Here is a 15,106-nt window from a genome sequence, read left to right as displayed (position 1 = left end):
AATTATGGATGAGCCGATGTTTGAGTCGAACGGGTGTTCGCCGAATTTAGAACATTATGGGGCGTTTGCTGGAAATTTGAGCGCCTGCTTAACGCCCCATAATGCACTGCGAGATCACAGTGCATTGACGGCTGCTGATTGGCCAAAGCATGCACCTGACCTGCATGCTTTGGCTAATCACAGCACGTTCTACTGTGAGAGCCATGATTGGTCAAAGGTAGGGTTGCGGCTGTAATTTATTGCCAGATCCCGGCAATATACATAAAAATCATTGAAAAAAATGTTGTGAGTCTCCTCCCAGTCCATACCAGGCCCTTCAGTTCTGGTATGGATATTAAGGGGAACCCCGCGCCAAAATAAAAAAAAATGGTGTGGAGGGTCCCCCCTAAAATTCAAACCAGGCCCTTCAGGTCTAGTATGGATTTTAAGGGGAAACCTGTGGGAAAATAAAAAAAAAAATGGTGTGGGGTCCCCCCCAAAATTCATACCAGACCCTTATCCTAGCACGCAACCTGGCAGGCAGGCCGCAGGAAAGGGGGGGTGAGAGAGTGCCCCCCCTACTGAACCGTACCAGGCCACATGCCCTTAACATGGGAAGGGTGGTTGTGGGGGTCTGCGGGGGCAGGAGGCTTATTGGAATCTTGAAACCCCCTTTAATAAGGGGACCCACAGATCCCAGCCTCCCCATATGTGAATGTGTATCAGGGTACATTGTACCCCTACTCATTCACCAAAAATAGTGTCAAAAAAGTAAAAATATCAGGAGACAGCTTTGGACAATTTCTTTATTAAAAAAAAGTGTCCCGCGATGTAAATCCATCTTCATTCATGGCATCTGACGGTCCCGAGAAAAAAAATGGAAAAACTCCGCCTCCATAGGAGGCTCCCGCTGACTGCAGCCTTTTCGCAATGACAGCTGTTATATAGCTGAGGGTGGAGCCACCTGGTGACATAAACGGGTGACCCCGCCCCCTCTGATGTCATGTGACGTCACATGCCCTCAGCTATATAACAGCTGTCATTGCGAAAAGGCTGCAGTCGGTGGGACGCTTCCCATCGAGGCTGAGTTTTTCTGTTTTTTTTTTTGCTGGTTTTCTTTGGTCCGTTGGCGCTGTGATTGGAGATGGATTTACATTGCGGGACACTTTTTTTTTTTAATAAAGTAATTGTCAAAAACTGTCTCCTGTCATTTTTACTTTTTTGACACTTTTTCTGCTGAATGGGTAGGGGTACAATGTACCCCTACCCATTCACATAAGGGGGACGAGATCTGGGGGCCCCCTTGTTAAAGGGGGCTTCTAGAGTCCAATATGCCCCCCGCCCACAGATCCCCACAACCACCGGGCAAGGGTTGTGGGGAAGAGGCCCTTGTCCCCATCAACATGGGGGGGACCCCAAAGCACCCTCCCCATGTTGAAATCATGTGGCGTGGTACGGTTCAGGAGTGGGGACGCTCTCTTGTCCCCCCCCCTTTTCCTGCAGCCTGCCAGGTTGCGTGCTCAGGTAAGGGTCTGGTGTGGATTTTGGGGGGACCCCCACATTTTTTTTTTTACATTTTAGTGCAGGGTTCCCCTTAATATCCATACCAGACCTGAAGGGCCTGGTAATGGACTGGGGGGGGGGGATGCCATTTTTTTTGCCGGGATATATACATTACAGCCATGAGCAGTTTTAGTTTACATTTTTTCCTTTAGAAATGTCAGTTTGCTGTGGTACTGTTCTAAGCTCGGGAAAGATGCGCTACTTTACTGGCAGACCAAGGAGACCCCCCCAGGAACGATATTTAAACTCTAAACTTACTTTAAGCATTATTAAAAATCACTGCTCCTGAAAAAAACTGCAGTTTTAAAAACTTTTTTTTGCATTGATCCATGTCTCCTGGGGCAGGACCCAGGTCCCCAAACACTTTCTATGGCAATAACTTGCATATAAGCCTTTGAAATTAACTGTGTTCGCACAAATTTTTTGCCTGTTTGCATGTTCTGCTACGAACCGAGCCGAGGAGTGTTTGGCTCACCCCTAGTATTAATCCTTAATCGTAATTTGTAATTAAGATGCACTCTATTGGCAATCAAACTTATATTTCATAGTTAAGTGGCTGACAAAGCTCTTCTTCCTCCTCCCTGAAGCAGATCAGCCAATTGTCTGGAAGAGCTGCTAGTGCATTATTTTACTCTTCCTCCTTTTCTGCTTATCTCCCCATAACCCTGCAGATGGGCTATGACAACTGACAGGGATAACTTGCAGAGAACTGCAGGGATTAGCCATTCTAATCTATCTGGCAGTAGTGCCCCACAGGTACAGGCCGCTGCTATCTCCAGGGTTGGTCCACATGTAGGGCAGGTGGGTGACACTCCCTCCATGTTCCCCTCCTCATTGGGTGCCAAGCAAGGGTCACATAAGAGCCCTAGCCCAGGGGTGGGCTAGGCACTTTGTACAGGGTCACTACCTTACACATGGGGTACCTTTGCTGGAACAGATGACTGACTTGAGTAAACTCTCTTGATGTACTAAATATCAACATGATTACTTATGCATTTAGGAGTGGCATGCAGAGCCCTTGTCCTCTCCACCTGTCCAGCATATATACGCTACCTCACTCCCAGTAACAGTATGGGGTTTCCGCCATGCACCTAGCACTGACTCCATGCGTGCACTTCACTTAACTCTTCCTCTACCATACCTATGTACAGGCTGAGTGCCCCTGGCAGTGCCAAGCTGGCATAATGGAGCTGAGCATTTAGGGAATATGTGGACATTTTTTCTCCCACTAATGTTATGGAAAACTGCAGTCATTGGTGAGTGCTGCTGTGATTTTCAAGCTTCACTCTTAGGAAAGGCAAGTAGAATATGACTGATGGACTGTATGCATCGTTTTTGCTGTTGCCTGCCTTTCCCTTGTGGTCTCTAAAGAGAGATCCACAGAAAAAATACCAATAAGAACTGAAGGATGGAATGAGTCTGTGAATATTGGGGCCACCCAGACCAGGAACTGGGGGAAGAGGACCGTTTCCAGTTCTTTTACCATGTATGATTCAGGGGCACATTGAAGTAGGAGGTGGAAAACAAGAAAGGTGAGGGTTGAGGATGGGGAGGAGGAGGAGTAGGAAAGTGAGGTAGAGGAGGGGGTCAGCCTTTGAAGCATGACCAATTGACTTCCAGCACGTTAGTTTGGCACAGAAGAGTTGGTAGGTAGGCAGCTGACGATAGGATAAAACTTGCATCCCTAGGTACACAACTTGCCTATCAGCCAGAACTCATTAATGAATCTTAGCTGTACACAGGTATTTTTATATATGAGCTGATGGGTGCTTAGTGCCTTCTCTCTCTCTCTCTCTCTCTCTCTCTCTCTCTCTCTCTCTCTCTCTCTCTCTCTCTCTCTCTCTCTCTCTCTCTCTCTCTCTCTCTCTCTCTGTCTCTCTCTCTCTCTCTCTCTCTCTCTCTCTCTGCTGTAAAAAGCCAGCTGCTGGGTGAAAAGGCTGCCTACTGACAGAATGCTAACAAAGTACATGTGTTACCTGATTTTTTGAACCCATTAGAAGGGACCCCATTAGTCTGGAACTAATATATGTTTAATTAGTAATTTGGATGAGCAGATATTTTGATTGCCTTATGCTATGAAATTGTTGTGTACAAAGTCCTCCTGTATTACTGTGTTGTTTACTACCTTGCTAAATAAAATTACAGGACAGCTCCTTGGTGTCTCTGTCTTGCATAGTTCACTGCTGCCACTGCAAGTTACAACTGTCTCCTTTATTATTATTATTATTATTCATGATTTATATAGCGCCAACAGTGTGCAGTGCTTTACAATGTAGAGGGGAGGCAGCACAATTACACTACAGTTCAATACAGAAGGGACAGGAGGGCCCTGCTCATGGAGCTTACATTCCAGAGGGAGGGGGAGGTGGTACAAACGGTAATAGCTGCGGGGAATGACTTGATAAGGAAATGGCTCAGGTACAGATCTTAGGTGGGTGTGGGATAGGCTTCCCTGAATAAATGAGTTTTCAGGGATCTCCTAAAGGTGGACAGGGTAGGGGCTGATCAGACATACCAGGGCAGGGAGTTCCAGAGGATGGGAGAGGCTCTAGTGAAGTCCTGTAGGCGAGCATGGGAGGAGGTAATAAGGGAGCGGAGCGGGCAATTTGGGAGATATCTGCAGATGAGGTTGGTGATGTAGCCTTGCGCGATGTTGTGGATGGCCTTATATGTTGTGGTTAGTATTTTGAATTTTATACGGTAGGGTAGGGGAAGCCAGTGAAGTGATTGGCAGAGAGGGGCCACAGTCATGGATCGGTTAGTGAGGTGAGGTGAATGAGTCTAGCAGCAGCATTCATAATAGACTGAAGGGGGGATAGCCTGCATAAGGGTAGGCCATTAAGAAGAGAGTTGCAGTAGTCAAGGTGGGAAATAACCAAGGAGTGAATAAGTTGCTTTGTGGTGTTGTTAGTCAGGCAGGGGAAAATTCTGGAGATGTTACGGAGGTTAAGGCGGCAAGATTTAGCCAATGATTGGATGTGGGGGCTGAAGGAGAGGTCAGAGTCGAGGATTACACCCTGTACCCTGGCATGTGTGAAGGGACTAATGGTTGTGTTGTTGATCTTGATGGTAAAGTCATGGGGAGGGAACCAGGAAGGAGGAAATATAACAAGCTCAGTTTCAGAAAGACTGAGTTTGAGAAAGTGGTGTGGCATCCATACCGATATGTCATTCAGTAAGTTTGTGATGCGTGAGGAGATCGAGGGGGTGAGTTGAGGAGTGGAGAGATAGATCTGGGTGTCATCGGCATAGGGGTGGTATTGAAAACCATGAGAAGTTATCAACTGGCCCAGGGAAGAGGTATAGAGAGAGAATAGGAGGGGCCCAAGGATGGAGCCTTGGGGTACCCCAACAGCAAGAGGAAGAGGAGCGGAGGAGATGGAGTTGTAAGTGGCACTGAAAGTGCACTGAGATAGGTAGGAGGAGAACCAGGATAAAGTAGAATCACGGAGGCCAAGGGAGTGGAGTTTGCTGAGGAGGAGCAGGTGGTCAACTGTGTCGAAGGCAGCAGAGAGGTCCAAGAGTATAAGTATGGAGTATTGGCTGTTGGTTTTAGCAGTTAGTAGGTCATTGGTGAGTTTTAGTAGGGCAGTTTCAGTGGAATGTTGTGGGCGGAAGCTGGACTGTAGGGGATCAAGAAGGTTGTTGTCAGTGAGGTAGCAACTCATTCGGTCAAAGACAAGGTGTTCCATGAGCTTGGTGGCAAACGGTAGCAGGGAGATGGGTCTTAAGTTATTCAAACAGGTGGGGTGTAGTGAGGGGTTTTCAAGTATTGGGGTAACCAGTGCATATTTGAGCAGGGAGGGAAAGGTGTCCATTGGAGAGGGAGAGGTTGAAGATGTGGGTTAGAGTGTTTAGGATGGAGTGGTAAGGTGGTCGCAGTAATTGTGAGGGGACAGGGTCCAGGTGACAGGGGGTAAGGTGGGCAATGGAGAGGAGTTTGTCAACTTCCTAGACGGTAACAGAGCTGAAGGAGGAGAGTATTGAGTGTGGTGTTGGACCTGATGTGTTGGTTAGGGGAAGTTGGATGCTGGATATCTCCTTGTGAATTGTGTCAATTTTGCTTTTGAAATGGTTGGCAATCTCCTGAGCATTAGGCAAGTTGGTGGGTGGGGGCAGTGGAATTGAAGTAAGGAGTTAAGGGTAGAAAAGAGTTGACCAGGTTTGGATGAGAGGGTTTTGATGAGAGTGTTGTAGTAGGTTTGTTTAGCAGTGTGGAGGCAGGAGTTGTATTCGAGAAGGGCAGATTTGTAGAGGGTAAAGTCTTGCAGGGATTTAGATTTACACCATGCTTGCTCAAGAGCACGGCTGCATCTCTTGAGACTTCTGGTGTTGTCTGTTTGTCAGGGTTGTGGCAAATGAGGCCTGGTTCTGCATGTAGAAACAGGAGCAAGCGTGTCCAGGGAGGATGACAGTGTGTTGTTGTAGATGGAAGTGGTTAGGTCTGGGTAGGACAGGGGGTGCGATTTTGTTGTAAAGGCCATCAGTAGCAGAATGAAGGAGGGAAGGGTTGAGGTGGCGAAAGTTTCTGTGGGTAGTGGTTTGCAGGTTGGCAGCATGGGAGGTAGAAGACAAAGAGAGTGTGAAACGGATAAGTTTGTGATCAGAGAGAGGAAAGGGGGTGTTAGAGAGGTTGCAGGGAGTGCAGTGATGGTAGAATATAAGGTCAAGGGTTTTGCCGTTGGAGTGAGTGGTGGTTTGTGTCGATTGCATTAGGTTAAAAGAGCTTTACAACTTAGTACTCTGATACAGACTACACTGTGCAAAACAGACATCTACTATTGGACAAAATGGGTGAGTTTGTAAAACAGCTCATATTGGCAAATGAAAGCAAGACAATACAAGCTTCACTGCCCAACAAGCACAACAGTTGAGGCTCAACTGGTCTCCTTAGAGGAACAGCATAAAGTGAACCTATCTCTACATGAGTAGATATTTGCCCTGTTAGAAAGGCAGATTTCGGCACAGAGACCAACTTTTACATCTGGACATCTGTTACAGAGTACTTTGCAGACATTATCTATAAATGATATCTCTCAACAGCCTGCCTTTTCCACCCCTTCTATGTTGGCCAAAAACACACCCACATGTGCTATAAACTGCAATCAAAATTTTAAGAGGGTATGAAAAAACACTCCTATGGTTTATTGTGACTGCTACTATACACCCCATGTGTCCAGTATTATGAGCATATATCTACAGGACACAGAGATCGTTTGAACAATGAAACGTTTCCTGAGGCCATATTGATACCATCCTAACAGTGGAAGTAAACATATGTAAGATAATACATTTTGGCCCCTAGCCTGAGTGGGGTTTCAACCTGGTCGTGGTCCGGTTCCTTTTTTTTGGTCCCAGTATTCCCCCCAGTATTTACCCCAGTGGATTATTCCTAATGCAGCTGGCCAGGCACTATAGCTAGCTTCTGTGTTCTTCACATATAGCAGCTCTCTCTTTCTCACACTTGGTTGCCCCCTGGACTTATAAACAATGCTATAGTGCCTGGCCACCATTCTGAGGCAGGTACAAACTGAGGAAAGTGAAGTGGTACATGAACTAAGCACAGAGAAGAGGTACTGTGGTTGGCAGACAGGCAGAGACATGCTCAGTGACTGTGTGGCCTAAGGGTGGGCTGAGTTCTGAGCATAATTGATATATGGTCCGAGGTCATCAACAAGGGAATCCAAACTAGCAGGCACATGAACAGGTTAGACAAACAGGGAGGTTGAATAACATGATAAACACTCACAAGCATGATTCTGCAGGCTTGGCTGACTTAAATCAGGTTTGAGCTCCACCCAGAGACTGGCTACCTTAATCACCTTGCAGGTGGTCAGACAGACAGGGAGAATGTATCACAGCCAAAACCGGGATGCAGGAATGAGATCAGAAGCTATCAAGGAGCAGGAGTGCTACACATTCCTGACACACTTCCATCCATCTCAGATGTAATTTTGAAAACTGTGATTACTATTATCTCCTCAGTTAGTCCTTTAGAAGGCACCAAGGTTTTATGAGAAACACACTGACTTAAGGGGATCTACCATCATAAGTTATGTGATGTTTGTACATTACATATTATTCAAATGGAATTTAGAATGTAAATTTGATAATACATGTTGTTAACCAAGAGTAGATATGTTAAATACATGCGCTATGGTTTTAGGAATCAAGGTAGTCCGTATATTTTTAAGCAATAATAAAGTGATACATAAGATTTTTATAAAACTTGAGCGCTATCTCTTTTGTACCGGTAAAGTCTGTACCAATCCTGTTTGGATGTTGGGAGAGAATTTTTTGATGTCGTACAGTGGGGCAAAAAAGTATTTAGTCAGCCACCAATTGTGAAAGTTCTCCCATTTCAAAAGATGAGAGAGGCCTGTAATTGTCATCATGGGTATACCTCAACTATGAGAGACAAAATGTGGAAACAAATCCAGACAATCACATTGTCTGATTTTTGAAAGAATTTATTTGCAAATTATGGTGGAAAATAAGTATTTGGTCATCTACAAACAAGCAAGATTTCTAGCTCTCACAGACCTGTATCTTCTTCTTTAAGAGGCTCCTCTGTCCTCCACTCATTACCTGTATTAATGGCACCTGTTTGAACTTGTTATCAGTATAAAAGACACCTGTCCATAACCTCAAACAGCCACACTCCAAACTTCACTATGGTGAAGACCAAAGAGCTGTCAAAGGACACCAGAAACAAAATTGTAGAACTGCACCAGGCTGGGAAGACTGAATCTGCAATAGGCAAGCAGATTGGTGTGAAGAAATCAACTGTGGGAGCAATAATTAGAAAATGGAAGACATACAAGACCACTGATAACCTCCCTCGTTCTGGGGCTCCACACAAGATCTCACCCCGTGGGGTCAAAATGATCACAAGATTGGTGAGCAAAAATCCCAGAACCACACAGGGGGACCTAGTGAATGACCTGCAGAGAGCTGGGACCAACGTAAAAAAGGCTACCATCAGTAACACACTACGCCGCCAGGGACTCAGATCCTGCAGTGCCAGACGTGTCCCCCTGCTTAAGCCAGTACATGTCCGGGCCCGTCTGAGGTTTGCTAGAGAGCTTTTGGATGATCCAGAAGAGGATTGGGAGAATGTCATATGGTCAGATGAAACCAAAGTAAAACTGTTTGGTAGAAACACAACTGTCGTGTTTGGAGGAGAGAGAATGCTGAGTTGCAACCAAAGAACACCATACCTACTTTGAAGCATGGTGGTGGCAACATCATGCTTTGGGGCTGTTTCTCTGCGAAGGGAACAGGACGACTGATCCGTGTACATGAAAGAATGAATGGGGCCATGTATCGTGAGATTTTGAGTGCAAATCTGCTCCCATCAGCAAGGGCATTGAAGATGAAACGTGGCTGGGTCTTTCAGCATGACAATGATCCCAAACACAACACTCGGGCAACGAAGGAGTGGCTTCGTAAGAAGCAAGGTCCTTGAGTGGCCTAGCCAGTCTCCAGACCTCAACCCCATAGTAAACCTTTGGAGGGAGTTGAAAGTCTGAGTTGCCCAGCGACAGCCCCAAAACATCACTGCTCTAGAGAAGATCTACATGGAGGAATGGGCCAACATACCAGCAACAGTGTGTGGTAACCTTGTGAAGACTTACAGAAAACGTTTGACCTCTGTCATTGCCAACAAAGGATATATAACAAAGTATGGAGATGAACTTTTGATATTGACCAAATACTTATTTTCTACCATAATTTGCAAATAAATTCTTTCAAAAATCAGACAATGTGATTGTCTGGATTTGTTTCCACATTTTGTCTATCACAGTTGAGGTATACCTATGATGACAATTACAGGCCTCTCTCATCTTTTTTAAGTGGGAGAACTTGCACAATTAGTGGCTGACTAAATACTTTTTTGCCCCACTGTATAGAGGTGATGGTCTTTATTTAGAACTCTGAATAATGATGTTAAACATACCTTGGCATCTTTGAGAGTTTTGTCAAATGTGAGATGCTAGATAAGGACCCTTTTTTAACAGAGGAGCCCCAAAAGCCCTACTTTGCAACCTCTGCATGCCAAAGAAAATCCTAACCTCAAAGGTAGAATCCTAGCTAGGTTTGGGGTTATTATGGCTATCAAAGTACAGTGCATATTCTTATGGGAATATGACCCTGAGTCTTTCCTGTTTGAACACAGCACCACATTAGGTGTACAGACCCCCAGAGTGTGAATGAGCCGACGTCCCTTGTGGAGAGACATGCTGTTATCAATTACTATCTCTGGGTTTGCCTTCCTAGCTGGCATTCCATGGAAACAGGAAAGCATCAACCTATGGTAAGACTGTTCATCATTATCAAAGGGGTCTAGTGCCGGTTTGGTTCGAACACAAGTTCAGACCAAACGAAATAAAGGAATAAAATCTGCAGTGACCACCAAGTCTCTGCTTTTCTGCCCTAATTCAAGAACGTTCTAATAAGCAAAGCTCCTACACTTTCTGGTAGTGTTAATGCTAGCCATTCCCCCCTGACTTTCATATGGGGCCATATAATGAGCTGTTTCACTGACTGATAGGATAGTGTAAGACCCCTTTCACACTGAAGGCAGTTTTCAGGGCTTTTAGCGCTAGAAATAGCGCCTGAAAACCGCCTCCCATGCCTCCTGAGTGTGAAAGCACAAGTGCTTTCACACTGGAGCGGTGCGCTTGCGGGGCATTACAAAAAGTCCTGCAAGCAATATCTTTGGGGCGGTTTGGGAGTGCTGCATACAGTGTTCCCAAACCGCCCCTGCCCATTGGAATGCATGGGCAGCGCTTCCAAAGAGCCTGAAAAGTGCTTCGAAAGTGCCGTATGGGTGGTTTTAACCATTTCTTCAGCCGTTAGCGGGGGGGGTTAAAAGCACTTCGCTAGCGGCCGAAAAGTGCCGCTTAAGCAATGGTTAAGCACAGCTAAAACGAGCAGCGCTTTACCGCCAACGCGGCCTACAGCTGCAGTGTGAAAGCAGCCTAAAAGAAAGAAAGGGGTGATCAAGCTTTAACAAGGCAGACTTCTGGTCGTCAGAGTGGTCCAACATTCAGGCAAAATGGCTGGAACTTATCTGGTGCTCTAGGTATGTGCAGGAACCTCTAAGTGACCTATGATTAAATGTGGTAGCAGTTTTTACTCTTCCCCATAAAATAGTTAGTGTAAGCTGGTTGTGATTCCATTCACAGATATGTGACGACAGTCGTCAATAACTGGTTAAACCCTTAGCTATGAAGCAACCAGAGGACTGATATTTTTATTAAGTTCAAAAAATAATTTTAGATGTTGGAAATTGTGTTACTGGAATCATTTCCCTCAGACATTTCTCTACCAGTCTAAATAAATCTCAGCTATTGTATATAAAGTGCAGGAGATGTGCCCCTCCGGTGCTGAAGAAGTACATTGGCGTCAGTGATCATCTTTTGTCATGGATGAGATTCTGATCCTCCTAATCTTCTTCCCGTTTTTGTCTGTCCTGCAAGGATATCATTTCATTCCATCAACATATAATATGCATTCTCCTGTGTCTTCGCTCTCCTGCTTGTATCCTTTATTTGAATATGAGTATTACCAGACAGGAGACGTGATCATTGGAGGACTCTTCTCTGTACACGGTTCTATTAAATATTTGCAAGTGAGGGATGGTGTATTTGATTTCAGATACTATTGTTCACAGTAAGTATATTTCCCTTATTTTTAACATCACAAATCCGCAGCCATATATTTGTTTTACTACACACTGCCATCTAAATTAGTGTGGGTGTGTGTGTGTATGTGTGTGTAGCTCAGGCTGGTACTTATACTCGGTTACAGGCACACAATGCTGACTGTTCAAGCAGAAAGGGAATAGGATGGTGCAGTTTCAAATTATAGGGACTGTCCTCTATTATATTGCAAGCAATAGAGATCATTATCTCGGCTATAACTCTGGTAAATACAGTGTAAAATTATCTCCATCATGTAGCTGTGACAATAGAGAGTAATTAATGTTTGTGGGAGAGTGTGTGTGTAGCCCAGGCTGGTACTCGTTCTCAGATTCAGGCACACAATGCTGAGACAGGTTAGGATGGTGCAGTTTAAATCTATGGATACTGCCCTCTATTATATTGCAATGTAATAGAGATCATTATCTTGGCTATGACACCGGTAAACACAGTGTAAAATGACCTTTGTCATGTAACAATAGAAAATAATTGCGCTCAGTGTAGGTTTAGTGTGAGGCTGTTCAGACATCACACGGCATATGGCTTCTGCATGTTTTTGGTAATCAGAATTATTCTGTAAATTTATCCAATTTACTGTACTAATGTTCAGCAGAAGACGCATCCTCATGTACTGTACTAGTGTTCAGCAGATGATGGATCCTCATGTACTGTACTAGTGTTCAGCAGATGATGGATCCTCATGTACTGTACTAGTGTTCAGCAGATGATGGATCCTCATGTACTGTACTAGTGTTCAGCAGAAGATGCATCCTCATGTACTGTACTAGTGTTCAGCAGATGACGGATCCTCATGTACTGTACTAGTGTTCAGCAGATGACGGATCCTCATTAGGGATGAGCCGAACACCCCCCAGGTTCGGTTCGCACCAGAACCTGCGAACGGACCAAAAATTTGCACAAACTTTAGAACCCCATTGACGTCTATGGTACTCGAACATTCAAAATCAAAAGTGCTCATTTTAAAGACTTATATGCATGGTATTGTGCTAAAAAGGGTTTGGGGACCCGGGTCCCACCCCAGGGGACATGTATCAAAGCAAAAAAAAGTTTTAAAAACGGCCATTTTTTGGGAGCAGTGATTTTAATGATGCTTAAAGTGAAAAAAAAAAAGTGAAATATTCCTTTAAATATCGCACCTGGGGGGTGTCTATAGTATGCCTGTAAAGTGGCGCGTGTTTCCTGTGCTTAGAACAGTCCCTGCACAAAATGACAAAAAGTCATTTAAAACTGCTTACGGCTTTAATGTAATGTCGGGTCCTGGCAATATGGATGAAAATCAGTGAGCCAAAGGTCTTGTATGGCTATTAAGGGGAACCCCGCACCCAAATTAAAATAAGGAAAGGTGTGGGGCCACTAGGCCCTATATACTCAGGCGGTGCAAAGAAGACAGGGACTGTAGGTTTGTTGTTAAGTAGAATCTGTTTGTAATTTTGAACGGGTACATTTTTAACGTGTTTAGCTCCAGCCAAAAAATCTTTTTTAAGCTTTTTGGAAAACATAGGGAAGGGTTATCACCCCTGTGACATTTGTTTTGCTGTCTTTCCTCCTCTTCAGAAGATTTCACCTCACTTTCTGTCCCAATGACAAATGTTTTTTGACAATTTGGGGTTTTTAGTGAAACAAGGATTGGTGATAAAGCATCAGTGGAAAGGAGAAACGTTTTTCCCATATTAACTCTTACAGGAAAGAATTTCCCTTCCTAGGGGTAGATTTCATCTCACTTCCTGTTGTCTCCTTCCGTTTGCAAGTAGGAGTCGTTTGTAAGTTGGATGTTTGAAAGTAGGGGCCTGTCCTATATACTCAGCAGAAATTTGGGCCTTAGGTGTTGTTGTGGCCACAACACTGTAAGCCCTCACAGGGCCCTGCTGTAAAATTTTATATCAAGAATTGTAATTACATGTCCCTGTTGAACAGGGGCAGAAAAATTGGGCCTTAGGCACTGGTCCCACAACACTGCAACCCCTCACAGAGACTCTAGTTGGAGCGCAGGAATGAGCCCTCCTGTAAAATATTGCATCAAAAATTGTAATTACACACCCCTGTTAACCACTTCCGAACCACTGCACGCCGATGTACGTGCAAACTTTGAAGGGGGATATCGTTGTTATGGCAGCTAGCTGCCATAACCTCGGTATCCCCGCTTTCCAATAAAAGTGGTCCCTGCGGCGGTTTCGCAGCGAGGTCACTTTTATCGGTGGCGGGAGAGGGGCCCCCCTCCTGCCCCGATCCGGTGCCCTCCGCCACTTACCGGAGCCGTTGGTAGCGGCGGAGGCGATCGCGTCCGTCTCCCTCCTGTGCCTGGAGACGAGTGAGGCTAAGATGGCGCCCACTCGTCTCCATGACATTACGTCACCTCCGCCCACACCTCTTAAAGGCATATTTTTTTCAATGTCATTTTTTTAAATGACTTTTTTTTTTATTGCATTTTAGTGTAAATATGAGTCTTTTTGACCCCAGGTCTCATATTTAAGAAGTCCTGTCATGCTTTTTTCTATTACAAGGGGTGTTTATTTTTATTTTTTTTAAATGGTGTAAAAATAAATAAAATAATGTAAAATAAAAAATAAAAATATAAAAAAAAAATTTTTAAAAACCCCCCATCCCGACGAACTCGCATGCAGAAGCGAACGCATACGCGAGTTGCGCCCGCATATGAAAACGGTGGTCAAACCACACATGTGAGGTATTGCCGTGACCGGTAGAGCGAGAGCAATAATTCTAGCCCTAGACTTCCTCTGTAATGCGAAACATGCAACCTGTAGAATTTTTTAAACATCGTCTATAGAGATTTTTGAGGGTAAAAGTTTGACGCCATTCCACGAGTGGGCGCAATTTTGAAGCGTGACATGTTGGATATCAATTTACTTGGTCCAACATTATATTTCACAATATAAAAAAATATTGGGCTAACTTTACTGTTGTCTTATTTTTTTATTCAAAAAAGTGAATTTTTTCCAAAATAGTGCGCTTATAAGACCGCTGCGCAAATATGGTGCAAAAAAAAGTATTGCAACGACCGCCATTTTATTCTCTAGGGTGTTAGAAAAAAACATATATAATGTTTGGTGGTTCTAAGTAATTTTCTAGCAAAAAAAACTGTTTTAAACATGTAAACACCTAAAATCCAAAACGAGGCTGGTTAAGTGGTTAAACAGGGGCTGAAAAATTGGGCCTTAGACCCTGGTGCTGGTGCCACAACACTGCAACCCCTCACAGATACTCTAGCTGGAGCGCAGGAACAAGCCCTGCTGCAAAGTATTGCATCAAAAATTGTAATTACACGCCCCTGTTAAACAGGGGCTGAAAAATTGGGCCTTAGCCACTGGTGGCGGCGCTCAGAGCCAAAAGCTATCAGCATGAACATTGAGGAGGAAGAGGATAGTCACTCAGCATAACAGGATAGTCACTCAGCATCAGCATAGGCAGTCTTGAAGGGATCTGACATTTCAAAAAAAATTATTTGGTTCCATCAGCATCAGGTGCTTGGTAGCTGGTGGTGATCCAAGACTGATTCATTTTTATGAAGGTCAGTCAATGGACCGAGTCGGTGGACAGGCACACCCTGTGATCGGTTACAAAACCTTCAGCAGCACTGAATGTGCGTTCCGAAAGAACGCTGGATGCAGGACAGGCCAGTAGCTCAATTGCATACTGTGCAAGCTCTGGCCAGTGATCCATCCTCAAGACCCAGTAACCAAGAGGATTTTCGGTGGGAAAGGTGTCCAAGTCAGATCTTGGTAGGTATTCCTGCACCATGTAAAACAGACGCTGGCGATGGTTGCTGGAACCAATCATACCTTGGGGCTGCGGACTAAAAAATTGTCTGAATGCATCGG

Source organism: Aquarana catesbeiana, linkage group LG01 (genome assembly GCF_042186555.1).
Source record: "Aquarana catesbeiana isolate 2022-GZ linkage group LG01, ASM4218655v1, whole genome shotgun sequence".
Lineage (NCBI taxonomy): Eukaryota > Metazoa > Chordata > Amphibia > Anura > Ranidae > Aquarana > Aquarana catesbeiana.
Note: the sequence above shows the minus strand (reverse complement) of the source record.